Raw genomic sequence first — 20,708 nt, forward strand, 5'->3', positions numbered from 1 at the left:
ATGGTATCTGTCTTTCTCTGTATGGCTTATTTCACTTAGCATCACACTCTCCAGTTCCATCCATGTTGCTACAAAAGGCCATATTTCATTTTTTCTCATTGCCACGTAGTATTCCATTGTGTATATAAACCACAATTTCTTTATCCATTCATCAGTTGATGGACATTTAGGCTCTTTCCATAATTTGGCTATTGTTGAGAGTGCCGCTATAAACATTGGGGTACAGGTGCCCCTATGCATCAGTACTCCTGTATCCCTTGGATAAATTCTTAGCAGTGCTATTGCTGGGTCATAGGGTAGGTCTATTTTTAATTTTCTGAGGAACCTCCATACTGTTTTCCAGAGCGGCTGCACCAATTTGCATTCCCACCAACAGTGCAAGAGGGTTCCTGTTTCTCCACATCCTCTCCAGCATCTATAGTCTCCTGATTTCTTCATTTTGGCCACTCTGACTGGCGTGAGGTGGTATCTGAGTGTGGTTTTGATTTGTATTTCCCTGATAAGGAGCGACGTTGAACATCTTTTCATGTGCCTGTTGGCCATCCGGATGTCTTCTTTAGAGAAGTGTCTATTCATGTTTTCTGCCCATTTCTTCACTGGGTTATTTGTTTTTCGGGTGTGGAGTTTGATGAGCTCTTTATAGATTTTGGATACTAGCCCTTTGTCCGATGTGTCATTTGCAAATATCTTTTCCCATTCCGTTGGTTGCCTTTTAGTTTTGTTGGTTGTTTCCTTTGCTGTGCAGAAGCTTTTTATCTTCATAAGGTCCCAGTAATTCACTTTTGCTTTTAATTCCCTTGCCTTTGGGGATGTGCCGAGTAAGAGATTGCTACGGCTGAGGTCAGAGAGGTCTTTTCCTGCTTTCTCCTCTAAGGTTTTGATGGTTTCCTGTCTCACATTCAGGTCCTTTATCCATTTTGAGTTTATTTTTGTGAATGGTGTGAGAAAGTGGTCTAGTTTCAGCCTTCTGCATGTTGCTGTCCAGTTCTCCCAGCACCATTTGTTAAAGAGACTGTCTTTTTTCCATTGGATGTTCTTTCCTGCTTTGTCAAAGATGAGTTGGCCATACGTTTGTGGGTCTAGTTCTGGGGTTTCTATTCTATTCCATTGGTCTATGTGTCTGTTTTTATGCCAATTATTCTGGTATTTTTAAATTGAGATCATTTCTCACTTATTGTGAATTTGATATCAACTCATGAGAAAAGTGATATGCTGTCTATTACATTTATAATTTTAGAGCCCTGAAAAATAGACATATTTTCGTTGAGTTCAAAAATAAAATGGTTTATTGATTTCAACTATCCAGAGATGTTTTTGATTGTCAGGTACTCACAATTTGGTGGTAGATGTGTTGCTCCTTTTCTATGCATTTGAAATCTTAGATCAAAACTACAAAGTATCATGAAAAGGCAATAAACCACAATGGACAATTGTGCTGATGACCATTCTATGGCTGAAGAAATAAAGTATTACAGCACTAAGCTATAACTTCTAACATGATGCTTAGTTACATCTAGGCGTAACAATGTCTTTTATGTTTTTTTTTTCCTTGTGTGGCAGAAAGGGAAACAAATACAAACATTCTAGATTTAGTAGTCACATATGCTGCTCTCTTCCTCTTCATTTTCCCTTCCTTAATAAAACTTAAGATCAAGAGTTAAAGTTATATTAACAACTTTCTGGCAATCCAACAAATTCTAATTTTCTTTTTTACTCAGATTCCTTTAATTAAAAAAAAATAGTCATTGAATTATTAGCTCATCTTTTTGTTACTGTCATTTTGTTTTATCTTTCAGGGCTGACTTCTCTTGAAAACCAACAACTTTTAGCTAAGATGATAGAGGTACTACAAAACAGATATTTTATTTTGGCTGGAATCCACTAATGTTGCAAATTATTTTCCAAATTAGGGCATAGGTAAGCTTGCCATTCATATTTTACAATATCATAAGGTAGCATCATATTTGTTGAGTCTTTAATGTCTTATGACTCTACGGTAAACTAATGGAGATTCTCTTCTCGGAAACTGAGTGGGGAAGTCATTCCTGTAGAGTATACCATTTCCAGACAATGTTCTCTTAATTTTTTAATGTAACTATTATCGTGATTTATAATTGCATTGAACGTTCTCTGTAATATTTTTCAGTATATGTTCATTGTTATTAGGGAAATTCTTAACTCTTTGGATAGGAGCATTCATGAACCTATTTAATAATGTAATACTTTCTTGAAAGAGGGTGCAAGCCTAACTTTTTTTAATGGATCAGATTTATACCTGCAAATATTGAAAAGCCTCCTATGTCTAAATAACTCTAACTCAGAGGGGTGTCAATTTGAGAGCAGCTTTTCATCACTTGGCTTAAGAAGAAATACAAAGTACCTATTAATTTTATATGTCATAATTTTTAACTGTTTTCTATTTTAGAATATCCACAGTTAATGTCTGCAGTGTGACTTAAAAACATTGTAAAAAGTTCAAGTTCTTTCTTTTATAATTGTAATTAGATTAAAAATTCTGCTAATTGGTGGATTCTAACAGAGTAGTCAGAAAGCCAAAATAAGTCAGTCAGAAATGACTGAGCAGAGGAGAGCAGGTCAAAATGTGTTTTCTATACTTACTGCACTGGCTTGACTTAATAGTGACTAGTAGACTTTTTTTTTTTTTTTTTTTCTTTAAATGAGAAAAATGTGTTGAAGCTGCACTGGAGCACTAGCATTTCAAAATCTTTTCTACTGAGAATTCAAGAGAAGTGGGATCACTATTGGGCTATGTCTATCGTATCTATTACCCTTGATACTGGAGGGAGGTTGCTATAAATATGTTTCAGTCTTGTATTGCGAAGCATGAGCATAGGTGAATAGTGGCGCTCCAGCATATGAGTTATATATGCCTCTTGATAATGTATTAACACAGTAATTGCAAGACAGAATTTTAATAAATTCTTCCCCTTATTCTTTATCAAATGTCTCAAAATCAGGTTTGATTATAGTCAAGTTTTGGACATCATTTCCCATTTATCCAAATAGTTAAGGAGAAAAGAACAATCTAATGCTAGGAAATACATTTACAAAAGTTAAATGTTAGTTTGGAATTAAATATTAATTTCCTTATCTTTTTAATTTATTACATACTGGAGGTATCTAATAAAAAAGTTTAATTAGAAATTACAATCTGCCTCTCTTACCAATATTTATTCAATATATACAAAATAAATTAAAAAATAACATGAAAGTCAACAATGGGGGGGAAGTCTACTGAATTACTTATAGAATAATACAAAGAAAAAGTAGAGGGATCAAACTAAATAACTGTCATTGGGCAGAGAGTTGTTATAATTTGGGGGCAACATAATTATGCATTTTTTAAATGAAACATGTGAGAGTTATCCTTATGGTAATAGAAATTCAAAAGATGGGGCAATGAATCCAGGTGAACTAATCAAACACATCAATTATTAAGGAACCTTTCAGACACTAGTTTACATTCATTTTGTTATAGGAAAGTGATAACAGGGCAAACAAGTTTTTTCAAGATGTTTAGTGCTAGAAGCAATACCAGAAATTTTGATGGTTGAACACAATTTCTAATTTTACCACAAGTCAGCAATGTATTCATTTCAGCTAAGTGTGAAATAACAACACACTACTTGTGCCCACAACCTAGCAAAAAGTCATTTTGGCAAAGCAAAAATGTCTACAGGAGATGAAAAATTATCTTTTGATGAAAGAATATAAAAAAAAAATCCAGTACACAGCAGCAAGTTTTTGTTTTTGTTTTTAAAGACAGAGTGAGAATTAATCATGGAATTTTGAAAGGCAGGAGGAAGGAAAGTAGAAAGAGAGGTAGGAGGCAGGAAAGGAAAGAAAACATCAGCATGAGCTATGATGTATGTCATAACTTCTGAAGGCTTAGTTACCCTCTCAAATTTGCTATGAGATTGATAGATTTGTAGGATGGGCTCTGTCTTCAGTTGCTAATTTGGGGGTCATACTAAAAAAAAACTATGATATATACTAATTAGATATTTTATAAAACTGCTATGAAATTCAGAAGATAGATTAAAACACCAGGAAATTTATATTCTAGTAAACTATTAATTGTCTTTAGACAATAGGATGCAAATTTTCAGGTTCAACACATGAATTTGAACTATAAAAATATACTTAAAAAAAACCTCTTCCTCTCATCTCTGGCCCCTAAAGTTTCTGAATTGAGATTGTCGATGCACTTAGTGTTTACTCCAGGTTAATTATGTGTGGTGGCCATGCCTCATTTTGGCATTGCATGCTACATAATTTATAATACATTACTTAATTTACAATCTGGCTAGATTGTTTTGTTCTGTAGGGAGGCTCAAATGGAACATATTTCATTATCTTAGCTCCTAGAAGAACACTGTGGAGAATGAAATGGGCTTAAATTGGCATTCCTCACATTATGCTAGGTTTCAGAAAGACAGAGTCCAGTTGCTTTTAGCTAAATCAGACAAATGGTCTTCCCAAAATCCACCAGTATAAAACCCCTGGCCTACACATAGATATCATTATATACAAAGGCTGCCTTCATTGCTGGTAAAAAAATGAACATTTTTTAGTGATGCAAATTAATAAGTCACAATCATTGCTACAAATACAGAATTAAAAAAAATTATCTGCAAAATGCCACAAGTTGAAATATTCAGGTCTAACATTCATTTCTGTATTCCTCATGTTTCAAATTCTCTCCTACATAGCATGCTTCTAGGATCTATGTCTTCTTCAGATGTTTCATGATTTTCCTTTACAGAAACACCAAAGGGAAAAGAGAACAACCACCTGTGGCTCCCTGTATGTGGCCATGCCTTTTCTGACTCTCCTTAGTGTGTAAGTTGAGGTTTCTCCTGTGTGGGTCCCCTTAGCAGGGATTCAAAACTTTCTTCAAATTTCACCACACATGATGGTGGCTGTTGACATACATAATCTGTAAGTAGAACTGTCACATAGTAAAGGCAAGCTATGGCTTTGTGTTTTATGGGGTAAAGAGAGAGAGAGAGAGAAAAACACATGTATCATCTGAAGAGCTGCTTCCAGTATTCATCAGAGAAGGCCTCATTTTGCTTGGAGAACATGAATAAATGCACAGAATGATAACAATCACATCAAACTTGATATTTGGAAATAGAATATGAAACTCTGAGAACCCTAGGGCTGATGGTGAGAGGAAGGAAAAACCACTCCATATGGTTGAAAGGCCTGAAGAAAAGTGTGTGTGTGTGTGTGTGTGTGTGTGTGTGTGTGTGTCTATATGCACTTTTTTTTTTAAGAGGGAGAAGGCACATGAGAGAGTGAAAGGAAGAGAAAAGAGGAGCAGAGAGAGAGAGAAGACAGGGGAGACTACAGAACTTTTATGGCAAGGGTGCCAACCATGAAGCCCTTTAGGGCAACAAAAAAGTTTTTGGAGAACTTTAAAGTCTAACATGATAATAATTTGTTATGTAGGACCTAATGTGATACTTCTCTTATTAGCAACACTGGTCTAAAGATGACTGTGCTTGTATGAGTGGGCTGATTTGTGGAAATGAGTTTCATGTCTGTGTCAACATGGTAAAGAACACAGACCGAATGAAGACATATCCTGAAAACCTTGATCTTGTTGGAGATTTGCAGAAATTACATTGAGGAATTTGGTATTTCGGAGAATGTGGAATTGCAGTTAGGGTCATATCACTTCTTTCTGGCATGCAGTGTAAAGCATGCATTTCCAAGAAGTCCACCTGGCATCTCACCTATGGTGTACAATTCCTTACTTGCAGGGCTCAGTGGATTGAGTGAAATGAGGTATGGAGGAGATATAAGGGGATGATAGGGACTGAGGGGACTCTGCTGTTTCCAACTCTGCTGTTTCTGCGGCTCTTTAGTTTCACAGTATGTGGGCCATGTGAGAACATGGGCTCAGTGTTCCTAGAGTTACCTTTTGTTTTTCAAGAGAAGACCCAATTCTAAATATTTAGGTAAAATATCTACACCCTTTTTATCCAATAATGTCTTTGAGTCACACTGATGTGAGGGCTACCAGTTTGCAAACCCTGCATACATATTCGCCGAAATCTCGCTCCTTTATGAAACCAATTAATACTGGTGATGTTAGTTCTTTTTCAGCTTATAAAAATACAAACCCAAATATTCATCTATCCCCTCCCAAATGGATGGCTCACATTTAACAGTCCAAGACTGAATTCCAAATATCACATCCACATTTCATGAAGCAATGGGAAGAAACTTGCCAATGTCAGAGACAGTGTGGTATTCTCTACATTGTACCTAGAACTTTCTTCTCGCCAAGGGCAAAATAATGAAGCAGCCATCTCTTGAGGAAGAATTCCATAAGCTATCACTCGATATTCCAAATATAGACCACTGGCTTAAGCTCAGTCACATGGGTAAACGTGCCTTGGAAATGTAGTCCTTTTCTGACTGCTCACTTCCATCTAAAAATTCTATTCACTTGAAATAAGAGTGGAGAATAAATTAGGAGATGTCCAGGACAAACAGACAGCCAACCTCTATTAGCTGGTGCAAGAGGGAAACTATAATATCAACACTTTCCCATCTCTGTCACATACACTAAGACTTCTCATTATAAGGAAAGCAATCTACTTGGTTAAAATGTTGATAATTTCATTCAGTCTCAGTTAACATGCTGGTGACATGACAGAGCAATAAAGTTCAAAGACATTTTTTTGAACGTGTGCAGATATTTCAAAAAATAATGTTTTGAATTGTTAATGTTTAATTTAAAAACATCTCAAAAACAGAGAAAAGCAAAATAATCAATGTTATAGACACTCAGGTCCCCACCAGCTAGATTTAACTGATATCAGCATACTGCCATATAAGTTCTCTCTTTCTTAAAACACATTTTTATAGAAAATCACAATATGCAAAGCCCATGTGGAACTGAATTATCTGAAAATGAAGGAAGGCTCAGAATTCCACCCTTTGTACAACTCCCATTATCCCCAAACCTTTAGTGTTCTGCTGAATATTGAATCGGCAAGATTTAACAAGGCACTGACAATCAAAGATAAATGAGTACCATTATCAGATTTAGACTTCTGAATATACAACTAGGAAAAATTAATCTACAATACAACCATACTTTTCTTCCTTCCCTCCCTCTCTCCTTTCTTCCCTTCCCTGCCCTTTCTCTCCCCTGCTTTCTCTTTTTTTTCCATTTCTTTCTTCCTTTTTCTCTTTTCTTCCTCTTTCCTTTCAAAGGAGATCTTGGTTTTATTGTTATTTATTATACATGAAAATGCTATTTGTTCTGACTTTGTTACTCATTTACATTCTGAATAACTTCAGGAAATTTCTCAAGACATTTTGTTCTAATTCTCTACTTGAAGAAAATGATTTTTTGCAGATCTATTACACACTAGAAGTGAAGTAAATCATATAAGTCATCGGTAAGAAGTCCATGGCTTTTGATTTTACATGATTATTTATAACACAACAAATGCTTTATCCTTTCATAAAGTCAAATACATTTAAACTTCATAGAAAAACAACTAAGTGGTACTAAAAAGACTAAACAGATACTAACAGAAACATGATTATGTTATAATCAACTCCAGTCTGTGACCTTCTGCACTTGGACTTCAACATGGGTCACATTTGGAAGCCTAGCTTAGTACTGCCCTGCGATTTTAAGCACTATCTATGCCATACCAGACTAACAGAGAACAAAACAAAACAAAGAAGCTACACAGAGAGATGAGACTCACAATTCTAAAATGGGAATTCATCCAGAGATTCTTTTGCCACTTTGGCCATGATACACTTAACAATGTGGAACAGTAAGATGGCTGGCATGCAGAAAGCAGGGTCTCAAAATGTCAGGGATAAGTGGCATATTTCTGTGTAGCATAGTTATAGCAAACATCTCATTTCCCCTGAAAAACTCAATTTGTCTAATTTATCTGAGACACGAGCCCCTGAGAGTTCCTGAACAAGTTTTACACAATGTATTCTTTACACTTCAAAAGTAAGAAATAAATATGATATGACTTACCCTGACCTCCCTTCCAGTAATTTCTGCCTTCATGCACTCATTTCTAAAGAAAAAAATAAAAAAAAGGCAAGAAGCACTTACCGTTAGTGTGCCTAGTAGTTATATAATTTAATCCAGAATATAATTCAGAAATTAAACTACTGAAAGGCAGCTTTGCTTTTTTATTTTTGACAAGTTGATGAAACTGTTTTTATATAAAAAAAACCTTATTGAGGTATGATTGACATACAAAATGCTATATTTGTTTAATGTGTACAACTTGATGAGTTTGAAGAGAAGCATGTACCTGTGAAGTCATCACCAAAATCTATATCATAAGCTCATCTATCACTTCTAAAGTTGCTTGTGAAAATTGTTTTAACATTTTCTATCATTAACTATCCACTTTACTTGTTATAAGCCAAAGTACATCAGTACACATCTGTTCAGGAAACCCAGATTGCTCCCTTTTTCTTTCAGAATTCATCTGTCTTTAAACTTTTTAGTTAAATGTAGCTCTCTGATCTACACTTCACTTTGGAATTAAAAAAAATTCTTTAACTACATTGGAAAGAGAATACATGAACAATTTGTCCCTTTCCTGTTATTTACTTAGGTCAACACTCCTCTCCCATTTACGCTTAGTTTTGTAATTATCTCATCTCTGAATATGTCTGCATTAATTTAGAAGAAACAATCAGGCAGTCAAATTCAATATGCATTAAGAAAAATGAGATTATGAGAATTTCACACGTTAACTATATATTCTGAATTTTCAAAATCAAGGGATGAGGTGGATACAAAAGAGAAATAATGCATAAATGCTCAGATTGTGAAAAGTTAATTTTCAAAATTTAAGCTTTTATATTTGATAAGTGGCTTGTATTAATTTTAAATATCAAAATTAAGCAGAAAAAATGATTGCTACCTAGTGCAGTTTGATATAAGCCTGAGAAACAAGTAAAGATCAAGATTGGTTAAAAACTGGAGAGTCACCTCTTTTTCTAATTTCAATTTTATTTAAGCCAAAGTAGAGCACCCCCATGGGTCCCCACTGTTGTTGGAATACCAAGTTATGGCTGGCATAGACACACTAGCTCTTGAGCCATTGGGCGCAACTGGAAATAAAATAGTATAATAAGAAGTTGGCACAACCACGTCCTTCTATCATATGGTGACAGGGAAAAGTAATGAAACCCACACCAACAACTATACTTAAGACGAAAATGCATTTACACAAAATATTTTATTTTTTTAAGGTTTTCATTTACAGCAGCTGTTACCTGAGTGGTGCCAACAGTCCAGATCCTCACTGAGGAAAATGAGAATTCACCTCCTGTTTCTTGGGAATTTCAGTTTTCTAATCATTTTGAAATGGTGGGTGACAAGCATAGTCACCTCCCCACTCTGTAATACACCAGCAGCCCATCTTAGAAACAGGCTCTGAGGAACCGAACATCTCTACCCTCCATGGTAATGGATTTCATTTTGTACTTCCCCCACCACTCTGGCCAGGGTTCTTTTAAGGTGACTTGGCTCTGAACTTTTAGAAAGATGTGTTGTTTTACATTAACACCAGAAGCTCTATACATCAAGGAAAAAACTTCAAGTGATGGGAGCTTCAAACAGATTTCTAATCTTTACAGTCCTTCAGTACTTGTATTTTAAGAATGAAGGCATAATTTATTGGGGATGAAACCGAATTGCTCAGCTCTCTGCTAATAGGATCCTCAGGGCAAAAAGGGTAGAGAAAGCATCATCATAAAAAACAGAAAGCTTCACAATATTTTAAAATTTAAGCTAGAAACAATAAATTAATAATTATGTTTGCCATGATTATTGCCCATTAATGATAAATTGTTCTCATTGAGTAAATGGCACGATGAACTCAAGTGGCCCAGAGGATTAATAAAAGACTGCTTATATTGGCCTATGAAGCATTGGTGATTGTTTCTATTTTGTTAAGAAAGCCATCAAGCCTTTTGCAGGGACCCTCTTGTCCTTAAGCTTTTCTCTTCCTAGATTCAAGTCAATTGTGAAGATCTTTCTGTGTTTGCTACAAAACTGTAGTGGAGTCCCCATCTGGTAAAGTGAAACACTTTTTTTTTTTGTAGCCCAATCATGAAGATTTATTTTTCAATCAGGCCACATAATCACAGAAATGCTTAAACACCTTATACTGTCATTGTGGAGGGACGGAACAGCATTCTACAAAAGAATCATCACTGAAGCAATGGAGAGCCATCTGCCTAATTAGCCAGTGACGAAGATCGCCTTTGGTAAGCACAATATTAAAACTGTTTTCGGTTCTTCAAAGTGTGCTGTCCCATCATCTTCCCTTGAAAATAATGAAAGGGAAGATACAATAACAGAGCACTAAAGTGGATGACATGTAGCAAGGGCTCCAGGCAAGCATTGTGTTTCCTCCTGTGAAAAGTACCACCATTTATTATCACTCATTAAAATTTAATTTCATATGCCATCTTTAAAAGGTCATTTTTTAAATTGGAATTTTGTAGGCAACATTACTGACTGGTTAACTACTGTGAAAAAACAAACCTTCATAGATTTATTGTTTTAAGCTATTATTAAAGAGGCACCTTAAAAAAAAACAAATTATTTCCCTCTCACAGACAAGATTATTCCACTTTCTCAGTAATTTCGTTTACATAGTATTTTCAGTTGGTTTTTGCACTAGAAGCACCTTGGAAACCTAATTAGCAAAGAACAATCATTAGCATCTAAAAGGTTTAAACCTATAACTTAAATATGACAAATTTAAACCAAGACGAAGATGGTTAAGATAGAAAAAGCACTAAAATGGAAAGTGGAGTTTAACATGTCCTTTATTTGCATTTACTGCAATTAAAATCTATTTTTCTTCTACTGGACTTTATTTTATTACAGACTATGATTATTTTGACTCCTGATATAAAATGGTTTTATGTAAAGTTGTAATAAGTGTTAATATGTATAATACCAATATAAGATAATATCTTTATTCTCCAAAAGGAAAGCATAACAAGTTTTTATGGAGCACCAACAACTGCAAACATGTATATACATTTTATTATTTAACCCTGTAAGAACACATCAGGATAGGCACTGGGCCCATTTTGGAGTCAAGGAAACTGATACACAGGAAAGATAAGTGGCATGCTAAAACCACACAAGACAGTGGTAGAATGGGAAAATTGGAATACTAATCCAGGTTTCCCTGATTCCAATGGATTTCCTATAACCTAGGCTATCGCCTGAATAAATAGATAGTATGTCTACCTGCAACAGAACAGGGGTCAGCAAACTTGCCTTGAAGAGTGTAACAGTAAATATATTCTGCTTTGTAGGGCATATGATCTCTTTAAAACTTTTTTTTTTTAACTTTTTTTATTTATTTTTGAGACAGAGAGAGACAGAGCATGAACGGAAGAGGGGCAGAGAGAGAGGGCGACACAGAATCGGAAGCAGGCTCCAGGCTCTGAGCCATCAGCCCAGAGCCCGACGCCGGGCTCGAACCCACGGTCCGTGGGATCGTGACCTGAGCTGAAGTCGGACACTTAACCGACTGAGCCACCCAGGCGCCCCCTTTTTTTTTTAAACTTTTTTTTTTGATCTCTTTAACAACTATTCAGTGTCGCTGTTGCAGCATGAAGCAACTTTAGACAAATAATAAAGAAATGAGCTAGCTATATTCCAATAAAACTTTATTAATGCTTATGTATTTATTTTTGAGAGAGAGAATGTGTGTGCACACCAGCAGGGAAGGGAGAGAGAAAGAGGAAGAGAGAGAGAATCCCAAGCAGGCTCATGCTCTCAGCACAGAGCCCTACATGGGGGTTGATCTCACAAATGGTGAGACCATGACCAGAGCTGTAATCAAGAGCCAGACCCTCAACCTATTGAGCCGCCCAGGCACGTCTCCAATAAAACATGATGTACAAAACTGGTGAGTGAGCCAAATTTAGTCACAGTTTTCCCTGTACTTGAATGTAAACTATGTGAAGACATACACTGTATTTTGTTCAACATTATGTAATACAATATACAAAAAAAGTAATGATTAATTAATGATGATGTTTAAAATAATGCTAGCTAATAATTGTATGGAGTTTGTTATGTGTTAGTCACTTCTGCATGTAATAACTCATTATATAAATTAGTTACTGTTTTTACCCATTTCAGGAGATAAAGAAACTGAGAAATGATTAATTTATTTGTCACAGCAACTCAGCAAGTAAATGGGGGATCTGAGGTTCAGACTATAAAAGTCCAAAATACACAATAAGTTAGTTAAATGAATAAATGATTAAATGAATGAATAAAGGAAAGATTGAATGAATCAATATATACAGTTAGTCCTGGGTATTTTAAGACAGAATCATTTATCTTGCTCATCCACACACTATCTCTCTTCCAAAATGTCTAAGTTACAAAGCCAAATTTGAGACTGAGTGACAGAGAGAGAGAGAGAGAAAGAAAAAAAAAAAAGGAAATGAAAATCTGCTATTGGGTATATGTTTCTTTATCTGAATTAAACTAGTTGTCTCACTCTTAAATAAGAATAAACTTTATAAGTAGGTAGGGATTTTTAGTTTTAACTGGAAAGTCCATGTTTTCCATGAAGGAATGAAGAGAAGTAAAAAATAAAGGAAAGAAGAAGGAAAGGATAAAGAGAGAAAAGGACAGAGTTAGGAATCAATCTGAGAGAAGTAGCAAAAGGAGATGGAAACTAGAAAAAAAATATCTAGTAAGAAGAATACTTGTAAGGAATACCTTTTATTCAACAGATATTTACTAAGGGCCTAATATGTATTAGGCTCTGAGTTGCACCCTGGTTGATATAATCATTTAAAAAAGAAAGGAACACTATCAAGGATACTGCACTCATAAGGCTTACAGTATATTAAGGAGATAACATGAAATAACATTCATATAAAAGCAGAATTATGACTCAAGGTAACTGCTACAAAGAATTGCATAAATGCTCTGAGAGCATACCAGTGGGATTGAGGGGTCTGGGAAGGTCTCTGAGCAAAGGACATTTAAATTAAGAGTGGTAGATCAGGGGCACCTGGGTGTCTCAGTTCGTTAAGTGTTTGACTCTCGGTTTTGGCTCAGGCCATGATCTTTCTGTTTGTGAGTTACAGCCCCATGTTGAGCCCTGGCCTGACAGTGAGGAGCCTGCTTGGGATTCTATCTGTCCCTCTCTGTGCCCCTCCCCCACTCATGCTATCTCTTTCTCTCTCTGTGTCTCTCTCTTTCTCTCTCTCTGTCTCTCTCAAATAAATAAACAAACTTAAAAAAAAAAAAAGACCTGCAGATAAATAGGAATTCTCTGTAATAAAGAGTGGGGAGAACAGCATTTCAGGAAGATGACTAAAAGGGGTAAAGTTTCAGAGACAACAATGATGATGAATCAGACAAGGGAATGAACAGTGTAGCTGAGGATGCATGGATAGGGTGGAGATAGATGTTGGCATGAATTTGTGGGTCAGTTATAGCAGACGAGAGAGAGAAAACATCAGGTGTTGAAGTGAGAAGGTGAGAATTCAGGAGTAGAATTTTGGACATTTCAAGTTAGAGATACCTGAGAGCTATTCAAGTAGAGTTCCCCAGAAGACAATGAATCCATAAACCTATCTGTTAGATGAGAGGCATGGATGCATGATAGGAAGTAGTGAATATTAGCATTTGAATCATATGTGTGTAAGATCACTCAGGGAAAGACAGTAGAGGAAGAAGAGTAGAACTTTAATGTTTAGGAGTGAGACAAAGACAGTACCTTGTAAAGGAGACTGAAAAGGAGTGTTCAGGGAGGAAGGCACAAAGCCACAGAATGTCAGTAGTTTGGAAGCCAAAAGAAAAGAACCTTCAAGAAGGAAGCACATCAATTGTGTGAAATGTAGTGAGTGGTTAAGTAAGGTGGGGACTGAGAAGTGTTCTTTCGATTTCGAACATGGATATTACTGATGTCCTTAGCAAGGCTGTTTGTGAGTCATGGGTATAAAATAAGACAAGAGTAGTAAGGTAATTATGACAGTAAAAGTGTGACAGCCTTTATAGACAACCTTTTTTAAAAGCTTCATGGCAGATTAGAACAAACAGTATCTGGAGAGGAATGAAAAGACAGGAGTGGTGTCTTAATTATTCATGTTTGAATGCTGATCAGAGTATTCAGTAAGAAGGAGAGGTGAGAAAAGAGGAATAAGAGTGGCTCTGTGGAAAGATGCAAAGGAAAAGAAAGCAAAAGCAAAGTACATTTGAGAAAGTAACAGCATGAGACTTAAAAAAAAAAAAAAGAACAAGTGAGTAAAACTGAGAATGGACAGGGGCACCTGGGTGGATCAGTCGGTTGAGCAGCCGACTTCGGCTCAGGTCATGATCTCGCGGTCCGTGAGTCCGAGCCCCGCGTCGGGCTCTGTGCTGACAGTTCAGAGCCTGGAGCCTGCTTCCGATTCTGTGTCTCCCTCTCTCTCTGACCCTCCCCCGTTCATGCTCTGTCTCTCTCTGTCTCAAAAATAAAATAAACGTTTAAAAAAAAAAAAAAAAAACTTAGAATGGACAGGGAAATCTAAAATCCAAATACCTCATGGCTTACCCTCCAAGAGATTCTCCAGGAAGCCTACAAGTTGGTACCACATGATAATTTAAGAGTAGTATAGATTACACACTCTCACTTTCTCCCACTACTTATGGGTGCAGTCAATTAAGCTTAGCAACATTACACAGTAGTAGCAGAGCTATTGCGTTTCCCATCCTGTGGGGCTGTCAGTGCGTAGAGTCATTTTCCAACTGTCAGGGCAGAGGATTCGGTCTCTGGATAGTGATTACAATCCTTTGAATGTTTATGTAGAAACTCTTACTACCCAGAAGAGAAACTATTACAACAAGCGCTATCAGCAAATGATACACTGCTTCCTTTTGCATTCCTAACACAAGCATGACTAAGCTACCAAATAAATCAGAGAAGCATAGATATTCCCTAGGAATTATTTTCTTGAATTTAAATAGTAATTGATTGGTAGGGACCAGGTCTCTACTTCTATCTTTTTTTCTGTTTGTTTAATTTTAATCAAATTAAGGCTTTAATCAAAGCCCTGGGTTTTACTATTTACTAATTTATTCAAAAAATTATAAAGCACTTACTATTTATCAAAAAACTAGAAATAGTGAAATGAACAAGATTGCTCCAGCTTTCATGGAGCTTATGCCCTAGTGAAGGAGACAAGGTTTATATTTATTTTGTAGCTGTATTTTGTTGTTGTTGTTGTTGTCGTTGCAGATGATTTGAAACAGCAATATTGAGACTTGAGAGGAAGACAGAGTAAATACTCTTCATCTAATTTTAAAGGTAAGCTGAAAGGACTTGGGGAAGATATTAAAAAAGATAATGGCAAAGCATAATGGTTCTCAAGGTGTGGTCCCCCACCAGCATCAACTAGGTACTTGCTAGAAATACAAATTTGTTGGCCCCAATCCAGACTTGGTAAATAGAAAACAGACAAGCAAACAACTCTGGGGTAGGGGCTAACGATCTGTTTACCAAGATCTCCAGGTATCTCTGAGACACACTCAAGAATGGGAAACACTGTGTAAGAGAAAGATACTGAATTGAATTAAAAGACTGGGCTTTGAGTAACATGACTTTGGGAAGATTACTTAACTATTTGCCCTCAATTTTCTAGAAATAAATCCTATCTTGCTTGTGGCTATAAATAAATCTATGCCAGGGGTCATAAACACAAGTCTCTTCAGAGATCGAGCAGGCAGCAGAGTGAATGAAGATGGACAAACATAAGAGAAAACAATAGCATAAGTAAGCTGATAAATAGCATCTAGGTGTTAGGAGAAAAGAGTAGTAGGAACTGTATCAAACTTGTATAAACAAAACTCTTTTAGAAAAATTTCTCAAGAAAATAGAAACCCAAATTTGGATGTGTACATAGTAAATTATTAAATATGAACAAACACCATAATTTAAAATTCTATGTGTGTAAAAAATAAAATAGAAACGGATGGATGCAGGGAGGCAGAAAGAACAAGAGAGACAGGGAAAAAGAGGTTGATTTTGAGGCTGGAGGGCTAAATATTGTGTGAAGACTATCAGAATGAACTATGCTATGTTTTAGAGGTCCACACAAGAAAAGCAATATCTCTCGGGTCGAAGGTAAGAAAGGTAAGGGTTGTGTGGGAAAAGGATTGATTAGATGGCAAGATATAAACAGTAGACTTCCATAATGGACTCCTGCCATGATGATCTTGATCAAGGTCATATAGCTGGTAATTAGTGGAATCATATGTCTGACTGTCAATTAAGATATCCAATTAAGACTGTGAAGAAATGGTAGACAGTCGAAGTTTCAGTGCTCTTGAATTGACCTGCTTGGTCCCAAGTGTCAAAGAGACAGAGTTGACCAGGTAAGGCCAGGTCTGGAACTCTGGTTAAAAGAGAGGTTTCACAATTTAACCGGGCAAATGTTACATATTAAAATGACAAGGGACATTTTAAATACTGGATAAATACAATATACAGGTATAGGAAGATAAGATTAAAAAGAAGGAAATGTGCTTATTGTAAATCTAGGTAAGAGGACAGTATTTAATCAGGAAGGCAAAATTAACTAGCAAAAAAGGCCCAATGAAGTCCAGGGTCATTTCTTCTTGCCCTTTAAAAATATACAGCCTAATAACTTTCTTCTTTGGCCAACCAAGACAATAAGCGCCAGTAAGTGAAGAAGGGAGACACACAGGCAATTCTCATCCTTCTCCTAGGAAGTGGACAAGATAACAGACAAAATCATGGCTATAACCCTCTACTTCTTTTTTTAGTGGAAACATAACAATATGACAGAGAATACGGAGAATTTTAAGGGGATCTTTTACTATGAGAACTTGAATTCTCAATTGGAATATAAATGAGTTCTTGAAAACTACTTAGGAAGCTCCCATAAACAATATCTCCAATGAAATAAATGCCTTGTTTAAGAGCAAGAAAGAGTGTGTTCCTTTCCATTTACCTCCCTAAAACACAAACTATACAATGACACGAGATACAGTTCAAAGCAAAATTGGCAAATCTGCAAATACCACCTACTTACACATGCTTCAAGATATCATTACCTGTGTCAATTGTAACAAATTTTATAAACATTATTACACAATGAACTCATCCAAGATAAGAATGACCACTTTTCTGAAAGAAAGGTTTATTAGTAGGGAAAATTTTTTTATATCCAGTTAAGGTTCTGTTCTATTCTACTTGACTTATTTCATAGCCTTATTTAGGGTACAGATAGGAGGAGACAGTTTCTACTAAAATAACTCCCCATGACTGTGTTTTAAATCATATCTCAATTACAGGTTACCATCAGCAGGCATCATGTGGGGAATGCCTCAGTGAATTTGCAAAGGTCCTTTTTCCTTGGTACATCTTCCATTTTTCTCTGTAGGAGGCAGACTTCTGCTTATACTTCAAGATCCAGCACAAGTACACCTGTTCTGTGGAGCCTTTCTGGACTACTAGTGACAAAGCTGATTGCTTTCTTCCAGCTTCCATAGCGGTCTGTTTTGATATTTTTTCATCATTATAACTTATTTATAGGGGTATCTTCTTTAGACTATGAGTTTCTCAACAGTTGTGCCCTTGCCCCATCAATCTCCTAATCTTTGGTATGTATCAGAACATCTGGCCTGTAAAATACTCACTAAATAAGCACAGATTTGAAAGAATGAGTAGATGCATGCATGAAAGTAGGATATGAAAGGCAGTATCCATTTCATAAGGTCAAGGCCATCTTCCCTATGTCATGTGAATGATTTGGGCAGGTGGTAGTAATTTCCAATTGAGCTTTTTAGCTCATGGACCAGTCTACATTAGGTATATCCCAAATCGCTAAAATTCCCATGGTTTATGTATGCAAAGAGAAACAGAGACAGGAAGTGTGTGAATTATTTCTACATAATAATGGAAAAGCAGTCAAGTCAGAAGATTCATTCTGCTTCCTAGTATGCCTTGGATTTCTACAATCATAATCAGATTTTTCAGAAACAAATATGATAGCTTTTTTATTATTTATTTTTTTAAGTTTTTTTTTTTTTTATTTTAAGAGAGACAGAGACAGTGTGAATGGGGGAGGGACAGAGAGAGAGGAGAGAGAAAATCTCAAGTAGGCCCCACACTGCCAGCATAGAGCCTGATGAGGGGCTTGAACCCAGGAAGCTGTGAAATCACGACCTGAGCTGAAACCAAGAGTTGGACACTTAACTGACTGAGCCACTCAGGTGCCTCTTTATGTATGTATGTATGTGTGTATTTTTCACAGCTTTTAAAAAAATGATCCTATGAATTCTAGCCCTTAAATTTGTATCTGCTTTTCCACTAGGAGTACAAGAACAGATTTAATGTATTCTTGTCCTGAGAAGTAAGGAAAGTGATGGGATACTATGGTCTTACATTCACCATATTTTGATAAATCTAATTCTATTTTACAGCAACTCTACCTTTGATGGGCAAGGATGGGAAACTGAGGAACTCTTTCTCTTATGAAAGTTATTGATCCTGTTTTTATACTTATCAAAATTCATTTTTAAGATCATACACATTGTTCCTTCTGTTAAACTTGGTATAAAGTACATTTTGTTAAGATAATGTTCATATTTTTCTCCTGTCTGTGTGTATACATAAGTGTACGCGTATTTATATGTATATAAAACAGTAAATGCCTGAGAGACTAGAAAATGACCCACAATTTGGGCCAAGGGGTGAGAAATTGCAAGTGTATGTCATTTCGTGTAAGGGAAAATAAAGAAAATTGTTTGAAAAACACAGAAAAGTTGCAGGGAAATGTTCAGCTATTGTACAAGGATAGCTACTTCATTGGACATTTTTCCCTATTACTTTTATCTTCAGATAGAAGATGAAGTGTTTTGTTTATGTACAAGTTTATGTCTCAGCTTTGATCTCTGATCCTCATTTGGACCCAGCCATTGACACAGCTATACAGATGCTCTTGGGCAGACTCAAGGAGGGATGCAGCATACCGAACTCAGTACCTGCAAGGGAGTACAGAGCCTGGATGTGAACAATCCATTTCTGTCTCTCAAAGACTGAAACACTGGTATAATTCCTCCTGCACTCTTCTGCATCACTCATTCCATAAGCTTAAGAAGCTTTAAGAGAAACATATACAAGATAATGCTTTTTGTATGAAGTAAAAGGAAATCTTTATTTTCCCTGGTTTAATTTTCTAGATTTACTACCTTTCTATTTTTTATAAATATCTTTCAGTTTTTACTGTTCAAGGCCAGTCACATTTACTTCATGTTTCATTTTCTGATATCTAAATTCTCTCTGGTGCTTCCTCTAATGACAAGCACAGTCTTCTACTGGTATACAATTTTGTTTGTGTGGCTAATTTCTTAATCCTCCTGTCCATACCCTCTTTCTTTATTGCAAAGTATCACTTGAGTCTAAGTGAGTTTTATTTATTTATTTTTTTAAGCCTTCACCTTTCCTGCTGCTCGATTTCCAGCTGAAGTTATAATCTTCTGTTTGGGATACGACAGTTGATTATTCTAGAAATGGCTGTAATATTATCTGCATTTGTTGGAATGGCAGAAGAAAACTGTGATTAGATAAAAATTGGCTTGGATTTTGCCTCAAAATTCTACTACATTAATTTAAGGGCTTAATCAAAATTTTGCTGTTGGTGTTTCTAAATGTTTTTCTCTATCACTTGCTTGGTTAGTACAAATGTGATAGACTGAATAATTGACTCCATTATTTACCAAAATCCATGCCCTTTTTCATAGAACTTTGCAGTTATTCCTACTGGAGATGGAGTGTACAACTTCTACTACGACTTGATTTAGCCAATAAGGCTTGTGATGTGCTTATCCTCCTTCCTGCCATCTTTGTAAAAAGAGCCTGCCACATCAAACATGCTGGCCCAAGAAAGATGAGAGAGAGATACAGAAACGTGTTTGAATTGAACCACTACCCCGGGGCCCACGGCAGCTGAGAAAGTCAACTCTGTGCCTACCTACACACAACAAACCAGGAATAAATGGTTATCTTAAATTATTGAGCTTTGGGAATTTTTATTATGTTAATGGCTGACTAATACAACTACCCACTTTTATGACTCTGAGGAAAAAATACATTATTACCTTCAGTCATATCATCAATTAACATTCATATAGTACTCATTGTGCACAGAAATATGCATTCTGAGAGCCATATAAGATATAGAGATTTTAGACATTGTTCTGGAAGGTTCAGGGGGAAGGGCATGACATTCATCCCATTCACTACTTTAATACCATTTACTGAGAGCTTCCTCTGTGCCAGAAACACTGTGCCTGGAAGAAAAAAATAAACAAGATGGACACCTGACCTCAATAAACATGAGGCCTAGTGGGAGGAGACAGATTTTCAAACAAAGGAGTGCTTTATGAAATTATACACATTTACTGAATTTGAATTGTACATAGTGCATCAACTGAAGTCCAGCATATTGTGTCATCATGCTTGGGTCAGAATCTAGGCTCAACCTCTGTCTTACCTTATAGACCTCAGTTACCTCATTTTTAAAAGGAAGTGAACTAGCCATTAGGCCCCTGCCTAATATGTAACATAAACTCAATTCTAGTTATTATTATCACTATTATCATTATTATC

General features: G+C 36.0%; 1 long non-coding RNA gene across 2 annotated transcripts; it reads left to right on the plus strand.

Annotated features, from left to right (window-relative positions):
* The first annotated feature begins 4,784 nt into the window (after positions 1 to 4,784).
* LOC122231714 lies at positions 4,785 to 20,115 on the plus strand. 2 transcript variants are annotated; one of them, XR_006208944.1, is made up of 5 exons: positions 4,785 to 4,863; positions 10,144 to 10,308; positions 15,312 to 15,380; positions 17,390 to 17,589; positions 19,841 to 20,115. It is a non-coding gene; the product is annotated as an uncharacterized LOC122231714 (long non-coding RNA). The 2 variants fall into 2 exon arrangements; XR_006208945.1 differs by having other exon boundaries at positions 17,479 to 17,589.
* The last annotated feature ends 593 nt before the right edge of the window (positions 20,116 to 20,708 follow it).

The sequence above is a fragment of the Panthera tigris genome, chromosome A1 (genome assembly GCF_018350195.1).
Source record: "Panthera tigris isolate Pti1 chromosome A1, P.tigris_Pti1_mat1.1, whole genome shotgun sequence".
Taxonomy (NCBI): Eukaryota; Metazoa; Chordata; class Mammalia; order Carnivora; family Felidae; genus Panthera; species Panthera tigris.